Source organism: Ursus arctos, unplaced genomic scaffold (assembly GCF_023065955.2).
Source record: "Ursus arctos isolate Adak ecotype North America unplaced genomic scaffold, UrsArc2.0 scaffold_9, whole genome shotgun sequence".
NCBI classification, from domain to species: domain Eukaryota; kingdom Metazoa; phylum Chordata; class Mammalia; order Carnivora; family Ursidae; genus Ursus; species Ursus arctos.
This window is the reverse complement of record NW_026623111.1, coordinates 74,446,889-74,466,252: the sequence shown is the minus strand read 5'-3', so window position 1 is coordinate 74,466,252 and position 19,364 is coordinate 74,446,889. Positions and strand designations below refer to the sequence as shown.

Here is a 19,364-nt window from a genome sequence, read left to right as displayed (position 1 = left end):
AAGGGTAGATCGTAAGGGCACTGAAAAAAGTACCCAAGAGCTCCAAATTTCAGATTTCAGAAGAGAAGGAATATTCCTCATGATAAGATCAAGGTTTAACCAGTCTGATGTTTTACTCAAAGTCATTTCTTTGAGGCATCTGGTTGGTGATGGAAAGGATAGAGAATATGTGATTTTGGAGAGGAGACAGAAACAGAACATAATCGGAAAAGCTTGGTATATAAAGAAAAATGTTATTTGAAGAAAGTCAAGAAAATGAGAAATAGGCCTGGGACACAACTTCCCAATTAGTTGGTTATGTCAAGAAATTAATCTTCTTAGCCTGGGAGGTAGTGCAGGCTGGGAAGAAGGCTTATCCACTTTCCTTGGTTTCTAAGCTTGCCTTGATATAAAAAGAGTTGAGAAGCAGTGTGTGAGGAAAACAAGAAAAGACAAAAAAAAAAAAAAAAAAAAAAAACTTCCAGCCTTCAATCAGGATGATCAGGAAGTCTCCTACATTAGAGCTAAATGAACTTAGGAAATTGTGAAGCGAGAAGATGTAGATGTATACTGTGAGAGCTCGTTAGAAAGATCTGCCCACACCTCTGTGCAGGGTTCCTTTATTAAAACATTTTCGATATTGGTCACTTTGCTATCCACCCAATACTAATAGGCTACTGTATGTCGATTACGCACCTCCCAGCATACCATCTGTTTCCTCTCAAAACCCTGACAGATACCTTATTGGCGATTCTTTGTATCATCACTACTGTCACATAAACCAATAGAATGTTATGCACACTTATTTACTGAGCATCTATCATGCCCTAAACTCTGTTGATATGTGATTTTAAAAGTAAAGTCACTTTTTAAAAAAATATTATGATTTTTGCTTTTTGTGATTTTTTTTTAAACTGATGACTTTTTAGTCATTTTAGGATTTTTAGAAGCATTTCCATTAGATTACAGTGTGGTATGACCCGCCATCACTTAAAATCTGGAAATAGGTGTTTCTTTCCACATTGTCAACTTTTGACCAATTTTTAAAAGAGCTAGCAAAGGTGATTATTCTGAATCACAAATAAAATACATCTTAAATCTAGATGTTGTCTATTTATATAGCGTAAACAGTTAACCAGAGTTATCTTTGGGAGGTAGGACTACGAAACTGTTAATTTTTTACTTTATAATTTTCTATATTTCTTTTTTTTAAAAGATTTTATTTATTTCTTTGACAGAGAGAGACAGCCAGCGAGAGAGGGAACACAAGCAGGGGGAGTGGGAGAGGAAGAAACAGTCTCCAAGCTGAGGAGCCTGATGCGGGGCTTGATCCCAGAACGCTGGGATCACGCCCTGAGCTGAAGGCAGACGCTTGATGACTGAGCAACCCAGGTGCCCCAATTTTCTATATTTCAAATTGTAGAGCATATTTATTACACCTATAATGAGAATAAAACAACAGAGACTTGTTTTTAAAAAGCACATTAGTTGACTAACTTCACGATAATATAAATTTTATATTATATTTATATAATATAAATTTTTAATAGCCCCAAATTAATTTTAATTTGTTTTTTAAATATGGGTTTCTTTAATTTATGGTTTTGTCCCAAACTACTAACGTAATCGCTTCTGATCCTTTAGGTAGTCTTTCACATTGTCTGTGTTTAGAATTTCTCATGCAGAGATAATGCTAAGTGGAATAAGTCAAGCAGAGAAAGACAACTATCATATGATTTCTCTCATCTATGGAACATAAAAACTAGGAAGATCGGTAGGAGAAGAAAGGGATAAAGAAAGGGGGGGTAATCAGAAGGGGGAATGAAACATGAGAGACTATGGACTATGAGAAACAAACTGAGGGCCTCAGAGGGGAGGGGGGTGGGGGAATGGGATAGACCGGTGATGGGTAGTAAGGACGGCACGTATTGCATGGTGCACTGGGTGTTATACACAACTAATGAATCATCGAGCCTTACATAGGAAACCGGGGATGTACTGTATGGTGACTAACATAATATAATAAAAAATCATTAAAAAAAAAAAAGAATTTCTCATGCTTTTCCTTGTATCTCTCCAGCAATGGTGGAGCTATGAAGACATAATTATTAACAAGGCTAGTGTACAAATAAGGGCATTTAAACAAGTGGTATTTTGGGTTGGAAAGTTCCTTGGGGAAATCTAATCTTAACATGCTTTATTTACAGTAAAATCTCTCCACCCAAAAGACAGTACCTCTACTAAGTGTTTTTAAAATCCGTTTACGTACTCTGGGAAAAGCAAGGAAACTAATATTTTCATTGGAAGGTATCCACATGTGTAGTCACAGTGGAATGTAGGAAAGCATGCCATTCCTAGCCAAAATGTAAAGGGATATAGTACAAAGAATGATGAATCAACTCATCAAAAATCTAATTAAGGCATAGAATTGTTTTAGGATAAGGAATAATATGAAGGAATGAATATGGATCAATAACATACACAAAAACTAAACTGAATTCTACTAATAATATCCAATTTACACATCATATCAAATTCTGCCAATCTGTGTAATATGCATAGACCTATTGGCATTTAATTTCAGAATAAAATTATTCTGGGAAATTCCTCAAAGCCACTTTCTGCCAGCTGTGTAGAAGTTAACTGATGAAGAAAGTAAGAAAGACATTTTTTTAAATCTATGAGATATGAACCTGGAATCTTTCAATATTTTCATAATCTGATTATTTCACATGACAAAATATTTTTAAACTATACTTTAGCCAAAAGCTTGATGCCTGCTTCTTCTCAGAATTTAAAAGCTTTAACAAAATAACTGCAGTGTGCTAGGTATAAATAACAAATCCGCCTTTTTCCATTTAAATATTATTTAGACACTAAAACTTACATTTAAAAATTCATGGAAAAAGTGTAGCTATAAATATTATCAATAGTTGCCTCGGGAGGATGAAATGTGGTATAATTTTATTATGCTTCTATTTGCTTTTTGTACTTCCCAAATTTTCTATGAAAACATTTTACTTTTATAATGAAGTGAACATCAGGAGTAGCATTTTTAGCACATGCCAATACACATAACACTGTTATACACACATATATTGTTACAGAAATTCACATACACACGTAACAAATATCTTTGGAACAAATTAAAATTTTGAATAATAGCCATTACTAGCTAGATATTCTTCTCAATTCTTTATAAGTATTGATTTATTTCATCCTAGCAACTGTAGGAGCTAGGTACTATTATTTTCCAATAAGGCAATGAAAGAACAGAGTTAATATAACTTACTCACGTTTGTACAGCTGGCTAGTATAGGCAGAACCAGGTTTTGAACCTTAACAATTTGACTATAGAGTACATGTATATAACTGAAATGTGGCTGCTTTTACACAGTTTATTATGGAAGTTTATATCTCCAAAATTTTCTTTTCATCCAAGTCGGATTCAGCCCAATGTGGTTCTAATTCAAGATGTAAACTTCCTTGACTATTTTTATGTTTTTGCATAACTGACAAGGAATATTAGGGGAGTGACAATAAAGTAAAAAGAGTGATCATAATAAAAGTAATTTCAGGATTAAGAGCTAAAGCTCTAAACCTGATAGTAAAGAATACTTTCTTCAAATATTTTAAGCTGAAACCATTATTTTTATTAAGATTCATAGCCTTCCCTACAGAATGAGACCTCTTGATAATAGTAACTTATTTTTTAGTATGTGAAGAAGAGTGAAAAAAATCAAATTATAGTCCCTACAGAATATTTGGTTTTCTCTATGAATTTCTTCTAGAAAGGAAAATATGAGAACATATACATGGTTGTTCCATCAGTACAAAGTCAAACATCCAAACTAAGTCTGAAAAATGCATTATTCAAATTTGTCCTAGATTTTCTCTTATTTTTTAATTTAACCCAGGTACTTGATACAGATAACACCTTAGTCAAACTTAATAGAGTGGTCTTAAAGCTGTTTTAAACATTAAAAGATAATTTTGATAAATTTTTAAACAAACACATTCAACACAACAGTTAAGATAATGTAACAAAACCACTGTGATAAAATGAGCAAAACATATACCACATTGAAGTAAATGAGACACATTTCCCAAATTAACATCAATTGAACATTTTATTTAATGAAATTTATTAGGCCAGTAAGTCTTTCTATGTAGGATTTAATCCTTAGGAGAAAAAAAGATGAAAACATTTCTGGTTTTCTTTATATCTATCTGGTCAGATTCCTTGACAAAATTTTTTTATATTTAATAGAATTTTATATTGATTATGTTATATTATTTATTAAATTTATAATATTTTAAATGTATTATTAAATATGTACTTATGTTTATATAACAGTTAAATCAATGTGTTGTCATTTCAGAACTTAACACTGAAGTGTTTCTGACCCAAAGACAGAAGCATATAAAAATTTTGACCAAGAGATCCTATCACATACAAGGGGACAGAGGCCTTGGAGTATAAGGAGAACTTTTAGTAGGCTTCTTATCAAGAGGGCAAAGTAACCCCTATGAAAATCAAAATCTTATCTATTTCACAGATATTTCAATATGATTAGCAGGGACAAACAAGTATCAACCCCTCCTAGAAAAGAAATGAGTTGGTTCTTACAACTTGAGCCAAAGTATCAACTGTTATACACAGATCCAAATATAGTGCCTCCTGGCAAAGAAACAGCCCACAGCAAGAGGCAGAGCTGGTGGACACCTGATAGCATTGCCTGAGTAACTGGAGCTCAAGTTTTGCTTGTTGTGGAGACAAATAACACTGAAAAATCCAGGCAGAGAACAAATCACATTATCTCAATTTTAGAATGTTCTTTGAAGATGGTTTTGAAATTTCCTGATATTTTTATTTTTTGCTTTACTTTTTATTAAGAAATTTCAAACATATACTTTTTTAAAGATTTTATTTATTTATTTATTTATTTATTTATTTATTTATTTGAAAGAGAGAGAGAGATAAAGAGAGAGAGAGAGCAAAAGTGGGAGGAGGGTCAGAGGGAGAAGCAGGCTCCCTACTGAGCAAGGAGCTGAGGCGGGGCTCCATCCTAGGACCCTGGGATCATGAGCTGAGCCGAAGGCAGATGCTTAACTGACTGAGCCACCCAGGCGCCCCAAACATACTTTTTATTACAAAAAGAATATTATAATGAACTCCCAATGTATCCATTCTCAAGCCTCAATAATTATTACCATTAATATATAATTTTAAAGTTTTATACATAGCTTTAAACAAAGATAAATTTTATGCATGACAAGATTTCACAAACTATGACTCAGTTTATTTTTTTTTTAAGATCTTATTTATTTATTTACTTGACAGAGAGAGAGAGAGAGAGCCAGCGAGGGAGGGAACACAAGCAGGGGGAGTGGGAGAAAAAGAAGCAGACTTCCAGTGGAGCAGGGAGCCCAATGCAGGGCTCGGTGCGGGGCTCAATGTGGGGCTCGATCCCAGGACCCTGGGATCAGGCCCTGAGCTGAACGCAGACGCTTAACGACAGAACCACCCAGGTGCCCCTATGACTCAGTTTAAATGAAGGACTGTGGTTTTTAGTTCAGTCGTGTTGCACTTGAAGAGTTGGTTAGAAAGAGAACACTAGGCAGATTTTTCTCAGATTGAAACTCTCAGGACAAGTAAGTCTTTATGAAGTCTCTATCAATTAAAGCCAAGCATAATCAGAAATTCATTTTTATTGGTACAACTACAGAATAGGCAGACTCTCAGGGACACATCATGCCAAAAATAAAGCTCAGTAGAAGTTGATGAGAAACCCAGAAGTTTATTGTAAATTTAAAAAAGGATACTTGTGAAGAAATCTGGAATATTCAGATCATTTTACTTACAGGGAAGTCCAATTGAAAAATAAAATTTAGGTTAGAAGTTTGCTTATCTGGAGTAGAATCAGAGTAAAAAGAGGTGGAAGAAGTTAAGGAGACCCTCGTTCAGTAGGGATAACCAGATAATCATTGGGTGCTCACTCCAGTAGGTGACATAGGATGCTCATAACTACTGTTCTCAGGCCACAGTTGGAGAACACTAACAAGAGCTTAGTTTCAAGCTCTTCCTTGTTCCTTTATTTTTCTATTATTAAAACACTCCACAATGAAGATATTAGATTTCTAATATTGTAGTTTACCTACCAAAGTAACTTTTAAATTAATGTCTTCCTTTTTGAGGGAAATGCCCAGGCCCCATGCTGATGTTTAGGAAGAAATATATTTGAAAACCATCGACTCCTGGGCATGTTATCTACCATCGCTCAGGTCATTTAGATTGGAATACTGGCGAAACACAAAATACAATTTTTGGTCCTGTTTTTGCAGATTTCAGGGAAAGGACTCTTGTTTTTTTTCTGGGATTGCTAAAAGAGACTAGCCTATTAACCAAACTCTATGAAATGCCTTCCTAAAGAATCAAAGTTCTTGCTTAGATTTCCAACCTGAACACCAGAAGAAAATATTTTTCATCCTTTTCCAAGCTTGTTGATTCTATTGTTTATAAAATTAACAAAATAGATTTGTTTCTCTTTTATGCATGCACATGCACATCTTTTCTTTATCAAAGAAATGAGAAGTGAAACAATTTCAAGACTTCTCAGATTATATGATTAGAATTTCTGTTTCAGTAACTCTCTTGCATATGAGGTAACAAAAGAGTAGTAAGAGGCGTTAGTCAACAGGCACAGACTTCATGAAGTTTCATGCCTTCATTTGTTCTAATTGACTTAATTTCTAACCCAACCATATCCATAATAATTGGACTTGATCAACCAGCCTGCTGATTATATGAATTCTTTTTTTTTTAAAAGATTTTATTTATTTATTCGACAGAGATAGAGACAGCCAGCGAGAGAGGGAACACAAGTAGGGGGAGTGGGAGAGGAAGAAGCAGGCTCATAGTGGAGGAGCCTGATGTGGGGCTCGATCCCATAATGCCGGGATCACGCCCTGAGCCGAAGGCGGACGCTTAACCACTGTGCCACCCAGGCGCCCCTGATTATATGAATTCTTAAAAATCAATTCCAACCCAAAGAATAAAATGGGAGAGCATCTCATTGTACCCTCATGAATTGCCAGCACTTTCTGATTCTGGCATTTACGAAGAGCCGTTTCCTTCTCTGCTGGTCTGTTTCAAGATGGTTGGCTAGTAGACCATGTAGTGACAAAATAGGGGGAATGCTGAGGAATTTCCTTGCTGTAGCATTTAGGTATCAGAAACATCTCAGAAATAATGACATTTGGGCACCTGGGTGGCTCAGTTGGTTAAGCGTCTGCCTTCAGTTCAGGTCATGATCCCAGGGTCCTGGGATCGAGCCCCATGTCGGGCTCCCTGCTCAGCGGAGAGTCTGCTTCTCCCCCTGACCCTCCACACCACTCGTGCTCTCTTTCTTGCTCACTCTCTCTCTCAAATAAATTAATAAAAATCTTTTAAAAATTAAAAAAAGAGAAATAATGATGTTTGGTTATCTTCTATACAAATAGAAGATAACATTGGGCATAAGTAATTTCACCAAAAAGAATTCACTTTTTGGTTTTCAAGTTAAAAAATTCCCTGGTTAGTTACACAAAATCTAAGGCAAACTTCAGTTTTTTTCCTCAGATTTATTTACCCATGTTTATTTTCTTGTCTATATATTTACAACTATTATGGATTGACAAGTAATTTCTTAGAAGAGCCCACCTGCAAAATGACAATAAGATCATCTAACAATATCAGAGCATGAATTTTTAGTTCAGTGGCATATACACAGAGCATACATACAAAGCTTCCTATTCTTCACATTTTTTCCCTTAAAAACTTGAAAGTACCACCATGTGAGTGGTAGGATACTACTTTATTGCAAATGGAAATCTTGCAGATAGGACTGGGTGACATGAGCAGTGACCTTTGGATGTTATTTGTTTTTTTTTTTAATAAAGATTTTATTTATTTATTTGACAGAGAGAGACAGCCAGCGAGAGAGGGAACACAAGCAGGGGGAGTGGGAGAGGAAGAAGCAGGCTCCCAGCAGAAGAGCCTGACGTGGGGCTTGATCCCAGAACGCCGGGATCACGCCCTGAGCCGAAGGCAGACGCTCAACCGCTGTGCCACCCAGGCGCCCCTGGATGTTATTTGTTGACAAATTGGCTTTATACTATGTAGTCATAACAACTGATTATGATTTTAAGGCTTTTATTAAAAGATATTTTAAAAATATATCTTATTTTTAAGTAATCTCTACACCCAATGTGGGGCCTGAACTTCCAAACCTGAGATCAAGAGTCACATGCTCCACGGATTGAGCCAGCCAGGTGCCCCTTACAATACATTTTTGTTTCGGTTATTAAGGGTTTTAATTAATGATTGTGTTCCTGTGGGATGAAGAAATAGAAAGGGGAAAGTGAAAGGACCAGGGAAAACAAATGAAAAGAGGCAAGGAAGCCAAAAAAGAAAGGAGAATGGGTTGGGAGATGATAGAAAGTCCCTTAGGAAGAAAAGCAAGAAGGAAAAATTCTGAGCAAATAAGAAACAGTCTGGTTGATTCTCACAGTAGTGTCATTATTTCCAGCCGCAGAAGCCCAAGCACCACCCAGAAGACAAGAGACTCACATAAGTGAGGTGATAAATATTTGATTCCCATACTGTCCTCTTCACTCTCAAGTTAACTTTTCCTCCTATCAGTTTTTTGTTCCATGACTGTTACCAAAAGCTGCTGATCTTTTCTTTTCTCTCTTTCTCTCCTTTCAGTCTTAAGGTAATGAGACGCCTGGCCGTTTATTGTCATAAAGCCAGAACAGAGGAGCAAACAGATGTTTAGATGAAAGAAAAAAAGTTTCAGGAATCCTCTGATCCCGATCCATACCATCAGGCTAACAGAGCTCCTCCACCAAGCTTCTGTAAGGCAGGGCTTTTGTAAGCAGTACCCCTCTTAACAGAAGAGGAAGCTGTAGTTTGAAGGCCTTGCCTATGGCTCCCTAGTGAGTGAATAACAGTCAGAAATAGAACTCAGACCTCCTGACGTCAGATTCAATGTTCTTTCCACTTAACGATGCCTAAAAATACAAACAAATAAAAAACTCCCCAAAGCAAATAAAACCTTATCCACTTCTGTTTACCTTATGCCTCCAAAGCCTGGAGTTTAGTGAGACCGATTTTGTAATTCTAGCTTTTTATACATACAACACCTGAATTGGAACACATGGATCCTTTTAAGTGTATTTTGCTAAATGACATTTTCTTAATTTTTATATTGAGACAAATAATCTAGTAATACCCTATAATAATAGTTTCAAACTCTAAGGACCCTTAGAAAATGTTCTCCTATTATTTTAAAGTAAAAATATCTTTGGCCGAAATGAGATCTTTTTTGTGGTTTAATTTATACATTTGAATTACTTTACTATGTTCTGTCAACACCACCTCTACAAATTTGTCTTGTTGACTCTAGATCTCAGCGTAAATGTCATTTCCCTGGGGCAGCCTTCTCTGACTGTTCAAACTAAATTATCCCCACTGTATAATAGACTTTTATAGCACTTGCACTTTTCCTTCATAGCTCTTGTCATGATAGTAATTATAGAGCATTTGAGTAATTATTGTTTAATGTCACTGTTGCTTCTAGACCACAATAAGCACCAGGAGGGCAGAATTTGTTTATCTTGTTCACTAATATATCCCCAGCACTTATCACAGTGATTGGCACGTAGTCAGTGTTCATTAAATATTTAATAAGTGAGTGAATGTGTTTCTTAGTGTAACCACGTAAGTTTTTGCACATCTGGCTTAAAGGGATCTTTTATTATCGCCACCTGCAATAAGATCTATGGATTCTATATCATTCATCCCTTTTTGTTTCTGGAATCTTTTTTAAGGTATTTAAGAAGAATGACAAATAATAATGGCCCTCTTTATTGTGTGCCTACTGTGTACAATGCACTAGGTTAGGTGTTGTAGATGCATATTCTCATAATAACTCTATGAGGCAGCTACAGTTTTTAATCACGCTTACAGATGAGGACACTGGGGTTTAGAGAGTCAGAAAGGGTATCTGCCACATAGTAAGTGCTCAATAAATATGTATTGATTTAACTTAAAAGTCTCTATGTTGAATTACAATGTAAAGTGATGAATTTTTTTTTCAAAGCTCAATGGTGATAGGTTTATAAAATTAATATATAGTACAACTACATTTACTCACATGGGGGGAAGAAGTCATTTTCATATTTGCCTGTATGTCCTTTAATAAACAGCAAAAAAAAAAAAAATCATAGATCAACTAACCCAAAGTTTCCTTTTTCCTCCAGACCAATTCCTGATTCCTTCTTTTGAGGCCTACTGTAGAATTTCAAGTGTCTTGACTACTTGATCTCTATACACTGTGAGATGAGAAGATCAATAGAACCTTGTTGAAAGAGAGGTAATATGCTATTTGGTGGAAAATAGCTTTGTATTTGGCCAAATTTGAGGGGTTTTTCATGTGGAATTATTTCCGTCCTTCAAAATAACATTGCCAAGAATCTTTTCATTGTAACTCTACCACTCCACTACTCACGGAGTAATTTTTCTATTTATTTCCTTCAAAATTTACGAACATGTTCTTTTTTTCTTTCTTTCTTTCTTTCTTTTTTTTTTAAGTAGGATCCACACCCAACATGGGGCTCAAACTCACAATGCTGAGATCAAGAGTCACATGCTTTACTGACTAAGCCAGCCACGCACCCCACAAACATGTTCTTAAGAAAAGCTTTACATGTGGTAACAGAGATTCTCAACAATAAAAGCTATTCTGTAGGTTCTGTTTATTTCATGGCTCTTTCTAGCATCTACGAGACAATGTGATATAGAATCCAACTTGAATGCAAGCATCATTTCAGAAATAGACAGCATGGCATACAAGACAAAGGAAAATGGGACTTATGGAATTCCTATCATGTGCCCAACTCAGGGGGAAGCCCCTAGTTTTCTCACACAGTTTCGTGAAAATGCCAGAACATGGTCCAGGTTACAGAACAGTCTGCATAAGCCACTACCATGAGAAGGATGGATTGGAGGAGACATCTGAGCTGACCTCCCACCAAATAAGAGGAGTGAATAAGTAGAAGAGAATCTAGCTTTAGGAAGACCTAATAGTACATGAATGTTTATGTGAATCAATTGACAATTTCACAAATATAACAACTCTATCCAGAAAACAGTCTTTTTAAAAAACTGACTGTTAAGCTTATGCTGAGTAATCCCCACAGATTCTCCACCGCATCACACTTGCTTCCCATCAGTACCATCACCATTGCTACTTCAGACAGATTTCATTATACCGTAAACATAAGACAAAAGTTTACAGCCCAGCTTTCAGTAAGTCCATTCTTCCTGCCCTAGTCCCTTCATATCCAAGCATGTCAAAATATTATATGTCGTATCACTATCTAATTACTAGCACATTTGAGATTTGTATTATTTTCCTTAAAGTGAGGACCACTTGAGTGTGTGAAACCTGCAAGCAGCAGCTAGTGAAGACACCTTTTCGCTAATGCAGCCTTGGAGATATTTTGAACTGAAGTTCTTAATTTACTTTAAAAACATCTATATTTTGGGGTGACTGTGTGGCTCAGTGGGTTAAGCACCTGACTCTTGATTTTGGCTCACGTCATGATCTCAGGGTCATGATCTCAGGGTTGTGAGACAGAGCCCCGTGTGTGGCTCCGCCCTGGTCATGGAGTCTGCCTGGGATTCTCTCTCTCCCTCTGTCCCTGCTCCCCCCTACCACCAAAAATCATCTAATTTCACTAGCAACCATGAATAGAGTAAAACTTTTCCCTTAACTGACTGTTTTCCTTGATGACTAGATACCATCTTGCTGAGTGAATGACAGGACCAGAGTCATGCATTCAACAGTTACACGTCCTGGGAGAGGGGGAGGATATCTATGGAATGAATTTGAATTTCATCTCATTTGTTTAAATTGGGGAATGTAAAAAATGATTAAAGTTTTCCTTTCTTAGTTCTGTCGTGTATTCTTGTTGACATAAGTAGATGAAACTGTCTATTACCAATGCTGTCCAAAGTTTAGAAAACTCCATCGTCTACATCATGAAGACAAACAAACTCTCAGAACACAGTTCCACCCTGCAATGTTGAAAAGGCCTTTGAAGATGTGCATAGCTTTGGCAGTGTTCCAGAACCAGCTGGATCAGAGGGATGCAGCTTAATATAGAACACGGCAGCCCTGGAGAGTTGTGGAAGCCAGTGCAGTGCCCGGAGCAAATGAATGTGTGATTGACACTGATGGACCTAAGCTTCCACAGTGAGATATCGGTCAAGATTTCCTGAGAAATGAGATTGTATATCTCAAAAGAACAGAATAAGTAGTCTCTGAAATACACAAACATCAACATTATTTTCTCTATTTTTTTTATCTACTTTGAGGCAAAGATTCTAACACATAATTAATCACCCAGTCTAGTGTGTTATGTTATTGATAATATGTTAAAAACCAGTGCTGGACTTAGTTCACTTATTTTTGGTTAGCCCTGCTCAAGTCTCAAAGAGAAAAACAACAGATATCTCCAGTTGATCTGTGCTTGGTAATCACAGGAGTGACAACAGTTCAATGAAGTAGAAAGTTCTTCGTTAATCTATCTAAATAGCTATGCTGAAGGTTCATTCATTCATTCAAAAAATATTTATTTAGTGCTTATTCTATAACAAGCACTCTTCTAGGGATGTAAGTATTATAATTAATAAACTAAGTCTATGCCCTCATGGAGTAAACGTTTGTGTGTCTGATAGGCAATAAAATAGGTATATACATTATTTTCAAGTGGTGGTAAATGCTAGAAAGACCAAAGTAGGATAAGGGGATGAATGTTATGTTATGATGGGGTGGGGTGATATTTTAAGGCAAGAACTTTTTGAGGAGGTGACATTTAAACAGACTGCTGAGTGATATGAAAGAGTGAGCCACACAAAGTTCTCAGAAGAAGTGTTTCGGATAAAATACAAAGCAAAAACCAACCAAACAAAAAAGATCTTCAGAAGGAAAGGTATTGAATTTATTTTTAGAACAGCAAGGAGGAAACTAGGGGTAGAGAAGTCCAAGATAAAGTCAGAGAAGTAACCAAAAGCCAAACGTCAGCTTTGCAGGCCATGAAGAAGTCTGGATTTCAGTCCGGTGTCCAGAAAGTCATTTGAGGGTTTTTAGCACGGGTAGGACATAATTCCACGAACACAGACTTCAAAAGGTAGATGTGGAATCAGGGAGACCAGTTAGGAGAGAGATGGTGGCTTCACTCTAGGTGTGGTAATAGTAGATGTGATAAGAAGTTGTGGAACACTGCAAGTATTTTGGGAGTGGGTCTGAAGATACTTGCTGATGGCTTATGGAGTGTAATTTTGCAAAAAAGGAATCAAGAATGATCCTAACGTTTTGACTTGAGCCTACACGTGAATGGGATGCCTCTTACTGAGATATGGAGAGTGGTCGAGGCAAATGGGAAAGCAAAGGTTTTAAAGGAAAAAAAATCAGTGATGCTGGATGACATAAATATGTATGAGAATTAGAAATAAATCTTGGGGAGCCTGGGTGGCTCAGTCAGTTGAGTGCCCAACTCTTCATTTCGGCTCAGGTCATGATCTCGAGGTCGGGGGATCGAGCTCAGCCTGGAGTCTGCTTGTCCCTCTCCCTCTCTTTGCTTGCATGCGAGCTCTCTCTCTCTCATAAATAAATAAAATCTTTTAAAAAAAAGAAATAAATTTCAAAATCTTAGGTGCTACAGCAGATCACATTTATACAAAAATCAAGACACTTTACCATTAATTATGTTTCTAGGGGACAATAGGCATGGGCATTGGGAAAAGATGTTTTTAATTTTCTTTTTTATGCATTTCTGTGCTTGCTCAAATTTTCTTATAAATCTCGCTCATAAATTACTTTTATTTTTTAAAATTTTAATATACCAATAATACATTAATAAAAGTCAAGCAGTTAAATGAGAGTTTATATAGTAAGCAGATGGAAAGAAAAATCAACTGCATTTACCTGCTGAGGGAGGTTTTAAAACTATCCAGCTTCTGCAGCCGTTAATGAGCCTTAGAAGCAGACAGGTGCATCTTCAGTTCCGTCTTCTAACTTTACATTTGGCATTAGCATCAACTTGTTCCTTAGTTTAAAGTTCACTTTCTTTCCCTAGCTATGCCCTATCCTGCTCCACTTGTAGTATGATATGCTCTGCCTCAGGCTCTAAAATGGTTTATACACATCTATCTCAAAAGCATTTGTCATCTGTTCTAATCCAGTGACTGCTTAAGACCCAAACCAGTTGGCCTCAATTAGCTAAATGAGGCCTGTTTGTTTGCTCTTTGGAGCTAGGTAGCAAACGCCAGGGTATTCCAACTTGCCGTATTACCTGATGCCTTCACCATGAAATCAGTTAGTATACTAGCCGTCATGAAGTCACTTTTTCTGTTTAGATAAGAGAGTAGCCAAAACTCTCAGGGACATTTTAATAGACTCCTATAGAGAGCAGATTTGGGCCTCTATTAATATGCTCAGTCCCAGGATTCCTGGAACATGGGTTATTCTACTGATCTTCTCCCCTCACATTGTCACAGTGAGTTACCCTTCTCCCCATGCTAGGCCTTATTTCAAGGGTATTCACTACTGGGGCCTGCCTGGGTGGCTCAGTCCGTTAAGCATCTGCCTTTGGCTCAGGTCATGATCCCCAGGTTCTGGGATTGAGTCCCACATTAGGTTCCCTGCCCAATGGGAAGTCTGCTGAGCCCTCTCCCTCCGTCCCTCCCCCTAGTCATGCTCTCTCAATCTCTCTCTCTCTCTCAAATAAATAAATAAAATCTTAAAGGGTATTCACTAGCTCACTTATAATGTCAACTTGCTGTTTTTAAAGATATGATTGTCAAATTTTTAATTCATTTTAATGTCAACTTTATTGAGGGACATTTTTAAACGTACAATTCAATGAGTCTTGATAAATGCATACAGTTTTGTAACCATACACACAATCAAGGTATAGAATAATTTCATCACTCCCCGAAAGTTCCTTTATTACCTCTTTGTAGTCAATCCCTTTCCTGCCCCCGCAGCCTCTGACAACCATTGATTTGCTTTCTGTTGCTGTTGTTTTGCTTTTCCTAGAACTTCATATAAATGGAATCATGTACTAGGTAGTTTTTTGTGGATGGCTTCTTCCCCTTAGCATAATGTTTTTGAAGTTCATTCATGTTTTTGCATGTATAAGTAGGTTGTTCCTAATCGCTGTATTTTACTGTATGCATCTACTGTATTTTATTCATCCATTCACAAATTGATGGATATTTGAATTATAACTTACATAAACTTATGAAAAATTTGCAGACTTGCTTACCAGTTTTTGTGTGAACATAACATTTTATTTCATTTGAGAAAATATTAAGAAGTAGGATTGTGGAGTTCAGTTTAAATCTACCATCTTACTATGTGTATTAGGTATTTGTTTCACCTTCATTTCTCTTTTTTAAAGATTTTATTTATTTGACAGAGAGAAACACAGTGAGAGAGGGGACACAAGCAGGGGGAGTGGGAGAGGGAGAAGCAGACTCCCCACTGAGCAGGGAGCCAGATGCGGGGCTCAATCCCAGGACCCTGGGATCATGACCTGAGCTGAAGGCAGACGCTTAACGACTGAGCCACCCAGGCACCCCTCACCTTCATTTTTTTAAAAAGATTTATTTATTTGAGAGAGAGAGAGAGAGAGAGAGACAGATCACGCATGGGGGGAGGGGCAGAGGAAGAGAAATCCTCAAGCAGACTCCCTGCTGAGCTCAGAGTCGCATGTGGGCAGGATCCCAGGACCCTGAGATCATGACCTGAGCCGAAATCAAGAGTCAGACACTCAACTGATTGAGCCACCAAGTCGCCCTGATCTCACTTTCATTTTTGAGAGAGATTTTCACCGAGTATCAATCCCAGCTTGGCAGGAGTTGCTGTTCCGGCTCCCTCTCAAACCTAAAAACAAAATTAAAGGCCAGAAAAGAAGAAAGCATTAACAAGAATAAGTAGAGAACAGAGAATTAAGGATAATGCTGGCTTAACTGTACGAATATAGCTTCTCTTTATTACTACCAGATTGCTCTTCAGCTTTCTGCAGTGCTCGAGTCCGGAACAACAAGCCGTTAACACCAAACTTGGTCTGTCTCTCTCTTTTTTTTTTTCAGATCACATACCTAGACCACCTCTCGGCCTGCCTTGGAGTTACATGTGTAACAGTGTGACCGAATTTTTGCTGGTTGAAAATGAGCAGAGGAGATGTATGCTACTCCTAGGCCTGGACCATACAAACTTTCAGTTCACAACCCCTTATGCTTGTCCATCTATTGGGGAGCCCTGACAAGTCACGTATTGGAAATGGCAAAGCCATGAGAAGGAAGGAACTTAATTATCACTTACAGGAAATGTTACAGGAAAGCTCGCTGTTTATCAGGAATCCCTGTTTTGACTTCCCGTGAGCAAGAAAATAAAAGCAAAAACTATTATGTTAAAGGCCCTTACTTTGGGGCATTTGGCTGGTACTTAGGCCAGTGTTTCCTTAATACATTGTCCTTCCCTCCTCCCTCGTTCTTTGCCAGCCACTCACTAACAAATGAGATCTATTTCCAACCACACAAAGGTTTGTGTTCTTTCTGCTATTTGTCTTCGTAAGACTGATGCTGAGAACAGTTAGTGCGTTAAGCCTGTGTGGAGTAACATTACAGACATGGGCCTGGAAGTCGATCATACCTTGACTTGAGTCCCTGATCAACCATGTAATATGTGACTAAGGTATAGTTTTCTCATCAGTACAACTGGAAAATTAACTCTTCCCTTAGAGATTTTTATAAAGCTTACATAAGATACTATATACAGTATGCTTTGCTCAGTGCCTGACACAGTAAGAACGAAGAGTAGCAAACACTATTACTCCATGTCTTATACATTGTTGGTGTAGTCTATTTAATAGTTAAAAATGTCTTCTATGAAAACTTAGATGTGCCATCACTGAAAAGTAATTGTAGTTTAAAGTTGTTTATTAATTATGTCTTCCTGAAGATATACCAGAATATTTTCTACACAGATTATAACAGGGTTAATTTTAGATGACTCAATAATAAAGAAATAAAATTGTCCTTTCCATACAAATGCCTAGATATTATCAGTTTTGAATAAAGAGGAAAGTTCAGATGTATTCATCATCCTGTGGTTTGCAATCTGACTTGTGGTTCAATGCAAAGGATTATTTAGGCCCCAAAGGCCCGCCTAATCTTGTCAGAAAGGAGATAACCAGAGTGAGGAAGTATTTTCTGTGCCTTCACCTTTAAATTATAACACTACTAATGGCTCTTATCTTACAAATTGTCTGCCAAAGTGCCTAATTTTTAAGATTAAAGTCCTAGGGAATGTTTGAAAACTAGATTATAGTTAAACCACCCTGATATTTCCCCCAACTATCTCTCCAGTTGAGCTCTACATGTCTCTGAGTCTGGGCCTCTTTTCCTACATTAGGAAAAAAAAATCAAAACTTTTTTAATAATCAAGCATATCATCTGTTCATATTTGTCACACAGTAAAATGCTAGTTTCATTTTCAATACTGGGTCCATTCCTCTGTGATTTGAGGAGGCATCCAATTCCAAAGTGATGGACTAGGGTAATTATTGAAATTGCTCTCTTATTTATACCGAACACCACACAAAGTAACTTAGAAGAAAAATGATAGCTATATCCTTAGCATAGTCATACATGTACAGAAGTCTTTTAAAATGTTGCTATAAAATTTTTAATTAGGGCGCCTGGGTGGCTCAGTTGGTTAAGCGTCTGCCTTTGGCTCAGGTCATGATCCCAGGTTCATGGGATCAAGTCCCACATCAGGCTATTTGTTCAGTGTGAAGCCTACTTCTCCCTCTGCCCCTTCCCCTGCCCATGCTCTCCCTCCCTCTCTCTTTCTTTGTGTTTCTCTCTTTGACAAATAAATAAATAAAATATTTTTTAAAAAGAATCACAAAAATTTATGACTGAAAACATTAGAACACAATGAAGATTGTATCTTCAATATTGAACAGTAATTTCCTATAATTCCCAAATGGAGAGATTGAAATACTACAGTAAATCAACCAGTAACAATAGAAAATTATGTAGTTTGGATTTCTTTGCAGTATACAATGATTAGAAAGGCTAAATAAGGGTCGAATCTAATTTATGTAGATATCCCTCCCTCTAAATAAGTGGGGAATCATTCAGATAAATCATCAGTTAAACAGGAGACATTTTAATTTTAATAATTACATTTTTATTTTATTTTATTTTTTTTAAAGATTTTATTTATTTATTTGACAGAGATAGAGACAGCCAGCGAGAGAGGGAACACAAGCAGGGGGAGTGGGAGAGGAAGAAGCAGGCTCATAGCAGAGGAGCCTGATGTGGGGCTCGATCCCACAACGCCGGGATCACGCCCTGAGCCGAAGGCAGACGCCCAACCGCTGTGCCACCCAGGCGCTCCTAATAATTACATTTTTAAAAACTAGATCTCATCTATATTCAACTATCAGTTAATCAGTTATATATGTTTATAATTTTATAAGGTAGTTTAGAAAGGTGAGTGTAAGATTTAAAAATTCACAAATCCAGGGTAATCCAACCAACTGTTCAGAATGTTGCTGTTTAGTATAGAAACAGGATTTTTTTTCTTTCTACCTTTTCAGACATTAAATGATTAAAACAATTCGACTGACAGACTCCAGGATTAACATCCACTTTATACTGTCAAGCAATCCCTTTGCTTTGAACTCCTTGTGTTATGTGTTCAAAATCTAAGACGACATGGCTTTACTTTGATTTAATTTAAGAAACACAAAGACGAGAGTAATCAGAGCTGATGAGGCTTCCGGTTTATAAATATTATTGTATTAGAGAAATAAAAACCTTTAAAAAACCATAAACAGTTTATATTCCTGGGGAGTTCCATTTTAATTTTTTGATTGGGATTTATCTAGTCTTCATGTTCCAAATAGCAATTTTTAAGAGGCCATAAAGTAAAGGAAATAACTGGTCTTTTATCTAATTTAACTTTAGTACGCTAACCATGAAAAAACCAGGTTTCATGTCAAAACATGTTTATCAATTGGAGGAACTGATTATCTTGCAAAAACTGTTTAAGGAACTAAATCACAGGTTGTTGAAATTGGAGATGCCATTTCAATGTGAGATTATATATTTGACCAATTATCTGCATGAATGCGCATCTCCCAAGTGTAAGATTTCTAATTTGAAAAATAAGCTACAAAGGCTCATGTGGCAAACAAACCTATAAATAAAAACTGCAAAGTAGGTGGGAGTAGTTGAGACTTGCTTATGAAGGAAA

The 19,364-nt window shown here is 36.8% G+C and overlaps 1 protein-coding gene across 1 annotated transcript in view; it reads right to left on the bottom strand.

The window, feature by feature from the left end:
• The window catches only part of PDLIM5 (PDZ and LIM domain 5), a 218,675-nt gene extending 204,037 nt beyond the window's left edge, over positions 1 to 14,638 (bottom strand). Inside the window, exon 1 of the mRNA XM_057309726.1 lies at positions 14,016 to 14,638. The gene's annotated coding sequence lies outside the window, so the exon portion shown is untranslated. The remainder of the gene's footprint in view (positions 1 to 14,015) is intronic.
• Positions 14,639 to 19,364: the final 4,726 nt, after the last annotated feature.